Source organism: Ostrea edulis, chromosome 5, assembly GCF_947568905.1.
Source record: "Ostrea edulis chromosome 5, xbOstEdul1.1, whole genome shotgun sequence".
In the NCBI taxonomy this organism is placed as follows: domain Eukaryota; kingdom Metazoa; phylum Mollusca; class Bivalvia; order Ostreida; family Ostreidae; genus Ostrea; species Ostrea edulis.
The window spans coordinates 46,172,949-46,177,932 of record NC_079168.1 but is presented as its reverse complement, the minus strand read 5'-3'; the positions used below and the strand labels follow the sequence as shown (position 1 = coordinate 46,177,932).

The 4,984-nt window shown below is 33.6% G+C and overlaps 1 protein-coding gene across 1 annotated transcript in view; it reads left to right on the top strand.

The window, feature by feature from the left end:
- The window catches only part of LOC125650839 (uncharacterized), an 8,090-nt gene extending 7,506 nt beyond the window's left edge, over positions 1 to 584 (top strand). The window contains exon 4 of the mRNA XM_048879385.2: positions 1 to 584. This exon is cut by the window's left edge and continues 578 nt beyond it. The gene's annotated coding sequence lies outside the window, so the exon portion shown is untranslated.
- Positions 585 to 4,984: the final 4,400 nt, after the last annotated feature.

The following is a 4,984-nucleotide window of genomic DNA, read 5'->3' as shown; positions in this document are numbered from 1 at the left end:
TCACTGAATAAGGTCGATAATGAAATTTTTCAATTTCAAAATATTATTGTACATATCCTCCACTTTCCATCCATATTAGTTTTCTCTGATGTGCGGTTCATTCTTAGTTTTTTTAGGACTTATTTGTGGAATTAACCATGTTCATTGTTCAATATTTGTATTTTCAATATTTTTATTTTCAATATCTTTACCAGTTGAAATGAATGCCATTTTGTCATGAGTGTGAATGCTATGCGTATGAATCTTGATAAATATAGCACGACTTTTAACAGCAGGGAATATTCCGACAGAAATGAAAGTAAAGTGAATTTCAGTTTTGAAAGTACATGTACATGAAGGTATGAACATCAACTTTTATTGCAAACATACTTTTCATGAAGCTCCAATGCACTTCATGAAGTATAATGGTGTAAAGTGTTGCAATATTTTCAAAAATGCAATTCATTTCTTAATTAATTTAGTTTATTCAAAATGACATTTGTAAATATTTTCAAGTTTGCAAGTGCTAAGAAGTGTTGAAGTGAAATATCTGTATACAAGATTTCTTTGTTCCAATGTCCTTAAATAAAACTACATTTAACTTCTGTCCAATGTTCTTTTGTTCTATGCATGTATACCATGAATGTTGTTTATAGTAATAAAATGCGTGTACTGCTGTTATATGACGTTCATGCAAACATCTAATTTTTATCTACAAATTAAGTAATTTTCAATCATACATTAACTTAATTTTCTAGGTCACCTGAGTAAACTCAGTTGAACATTTTTAACATCTTCTTGATAACTACCATTCCATTTCTTCTATAATTTGGTTTGAAGCATCTTTTGGACAAGGGGGAATTGACCAGTTATCAAAAATCTTTTCTACAACCGCATGTGTAAGAAAACATAAATGCATATTGATGTAGAGCAGGAAGGCCTCAACCAAAATTGTAAATTTCATGAATCCTGGGGTAGGGGTTCTGACTCCAGGGCAGGGCCAAACTTGGTGTATATTATTTATGTGTAAAATTTTAAAAAACATCCTCCCTAATGTTATAGATACTAAATTGAAACTAAATGAATATTTAGAATGTGCAGGTAGCCCTTTACCAAAATTATAAATTTAATGATCCCAGGGGTAAGAGTTTTGGTATCAAGGTGGGACCAAAATGGTCAGTGATTAAATGTGTTAACAGTTGAACATTTTTTACTTCTTCTTGATAACTACCATTCCAAATTTTTTAAGATTTGGTATGGAGCATCTTTTTTTGTGACAATGGAGGCATAAAATGTGAATTTCAGGACTCCTGCACCCCGGGGCATTAGGGGTGGAGCAAAAAATTGGCCGATTTTAAAAAATCTTCTTTTCAACAACTGCATATCTTAAGCAAAAATGAATGCATATCGATGTAGAGCAGGAAGGCCTCTACCAAAATTGTAAATTGCAAGATCCCCTGGAGCATGGCCAAACTTGGTATGTAAAGTGAATAGATGTAAAACATTCAAATAATATCTTCTTTAATGCTATTGATACTAAACTGAAACTAGGTAGATATTTAGAAGGAGTAGGTAGTCCTTTTAGTAAATTGTAAATTTCATGACCCTAGGGGGTAAGGGTTTGGTTTCAGGGTGAAGCCAGAATTATAGTGATTATTGTCTTTATCATTTGAAAGACTTTTTAGCTCACCTGAGCCAAAGGCTCAAGTGAGCTTTTCTGATCAAAATTTGTCTGTTGTCTATCGTCGTAAACTTTTCACATTTTCGACTTCTTCTCAAGAACCGCTGGGCCAATTTCAACCAAACTTGCCACAGAGCATCCTTGGGTTAAGGGCTTTCAAGTTTGTTTAAATGAAGGGCCATGTCCCTTTCAAAAGGGGAGATAATCACAAAAATGCAAAAATAGGGTGGGGTCATTTAAAAATCTTCTCAAGAACCACTGGGCCAGAAAAGCTGAAATTTACATTAAAGCTTCCTGACATAGTGCAAATTCAAGTTTGTTCAAATCATGGCCCCCGGGGGTTGGATGGGGCCACAATAGGGGATCAAAGTTTTGCATACAAATATATAGGATAGATCTTTAAAAATCTTTTTAAATATCTGACATATTCAATATCTCCTGAACTATTCAAGGTAGAACTTTCATAATTTTAATTTCTAATGGCAAGACCTTTTATTTCATACTTTAACATTGAAATTTGACCAATTTTTTAAAGAAAATGTAACCTGTTAAATATCTTCAGAACTAATTCTAGTTGGGGGCTTTCATATTTTGTATATAGATTTTTAATGACAAGACTTAGTGATACAATTGTTTGATCTTGTGACCTTAACCTACTTTCTTTAAAAACCTTACCTAATCAATATCTCCTTAACTATTTAAGATGGAACTTTATGAATGTAGATTTCTTAAGGCAAGGTCTTCAAATCATACCATGATCTATGACCTTGGTCTTATCCAGAACAGCAATATAATGTTGGTCATATTGAGGCATCTCTGTTATGGGATTTCATTTTCAGTTCTGTTGTAATCTTTTGGGGATTTTTAGGTGGGGGCCACAATGTGGGTTAGAAGTTTTCGTGGGAATAAAGATTGATAAAAAAAAATCACACCAGTTGAACAATGGCAGGGCCAAGGTGACTCAGGTGAGCAATGTGGCCCATGTGCCTCTTTTTTCTTATATTAAAAGGGTGGATAACTCTTTCAAAAATCTCAAGTGCAAAAAGATTGGCTTCTAATCATTTACCAGTCATATGAATATAATCTACTTCACTTTCATCATTATTCAACAATAAACATTTATTTTGATTTATCTCTTCATTATACATCGAATACCTTAAAAGTAAGTCAACCTCCACAGTCAAGGTCACAAGGTTAAAGACTTTGGTACCAAAAGAAAGGTCTTGTAACAAGAAATGCACATGTGGAATATGAGAGATTAAAAAATTATGAGCAAAGTTAGAGTTTTAGACAGACAGACAGGACAAAAAAAAAATTCACCAGGTTTTAGTCAGGGGGCATAAAAAAAAACTTGAATCCACACAACTTAGGAATGCTTGCATTTTAATGATAAAGTGTGGGCCTGCTAATCTTGAAAAGAACTTGTTATAATTACTTTCCTGTAAATTCCATTATATAAAACTTACCCTATTGTGGCCCCACCCTACCCCTGAGGATCATGATTTAAACAAACTTTGATCTTCACTACCTGAAGATGCTTGCCTATAAATATGAGTATTCATAGTTCAGCTGTTATTAAGATGAACGTTTTTCCTATATATCTTCTGCGTATGGTCAGTTTTAAATTGAAGCAAGCTACTGACAAACAAGTTGATGGTACAGGGGTTTAAACAGTCTCGATTGAAGTCAGCATTTCGCAGATTCATGGTCGTTATAACGATCTAGTTCGTCAATACAACCTATCATTGGGTCAAATGCTGTCTGACATGTTTCATACCGATTGTTAGGCCATTCTTGGCACACTGATTTTAACTACAGATAACTCCGTTTACCTGATCAGGATATAGGGCTCACGGCGGGTGTGACCGATCAACAGGGGATGCTTACTCCTCCTAGGCACCTAATCCCACCTCTGGTGTGTCCAGGGGTCCGTGTTTGCCCAACTATCTATTTTGTATTGCTGATAGAAGTTAATGAGATTGATCAGTTTGTTATCTTCACCTTTCATGTAAAACTATTGTAGCTCCACCCAACCCCCCAGGGTGATGATTTGAACCAACTGGAATCTACAATATGTCAGGAAGCTTTCATGCAAATTTCAATTTCTCTGGCTCAGTGGTTATTGAGAAGATTTTTAAATGACACTACCCTATTTTTACCTTTTCATGATTATTTCCCCTTTAGAGGAAGCATGGCCCTTAATTGAACTAATTTGAATCCCATTTATCCAAGAATGATTTGTGCCAAGTTTGATTGAAATTGGCCCAGTGGTTCTTGAGAAGATTTTTAAAAGATACCACCAAATTTTTACTTATTCTTAATCTCAATCTAATTAAATTTAAATCCTATGATCCACTCATTGTCTTAATCTACACTTAAATATTGAAGAGATAATTAAAAGAATTAATAAAAATTTTGTGGCATCTTTTAAAAATCTTCTCAAGAACCACTGGGCCAGTCAACATTATCACCACATTTGAGGAATTATTTATGAAATTTGAACTTGACCTGCACTCAGATGAAAAAGTCAATTATAGAGCAATAGTGTCATAAAACCTCTACAGAGAAGTTAAAAGTAATTTTCAATCTGGTCTTTCTTTTGCAATTTGTATTTTAGTAAAACATGCTTATTTAAAGTAATCTCCCTTCTACAAAATCTGTGGATGCTAAAGCAATTAAAGTATTGCTATTTGATTTTATGAAAGGTTTGGTTTCGCAACAACAAAACAAGTAAAATGGTAAATACTGTAGACTGATTTTGAGTAAAATTTAAAAACAAATGATTATTGTCTTTAAAAAAGTGTTACAATATATAGCAATGGACTTTAAAACTTATAGTGATAAGAAAAGGTCCAACAAAATATTAAAAATAGACAAATATCATACAGATACAGATGATTTATTGCTGCTATAAGAAAAAGAGTGATGGAAGTTATTTTCTTTTGTTTTACATCTTTTCCAGAATTTTCACTCATTGAGACATCACATACTGTAGGTGAAGAAACAGAAAATTAGACCTATCAATGGTGCTCAGGGCCGTAGAAGTGAGAGTTCTTTTATGTGCTAACGCCTGTTGTGACATGGAACCTCCGTTTTTAAGGTCATATCAAAAAGACCGGTACTGAGTGTTTGGCGAAGGAGGAATGACTACCTAGTTTTACATCTTGGGTTTGGCATGAGCAGGGATTGAATTCATGAACTCCCGGTCACGAAGCATATGCTCATATTGGAATGTAATAATTGAGTAATGATTGTTATGTGTGTATTAAAACATGAATTTAACATACATGTAATATTTAAAAGAAATTGAAACACCCATTGTAC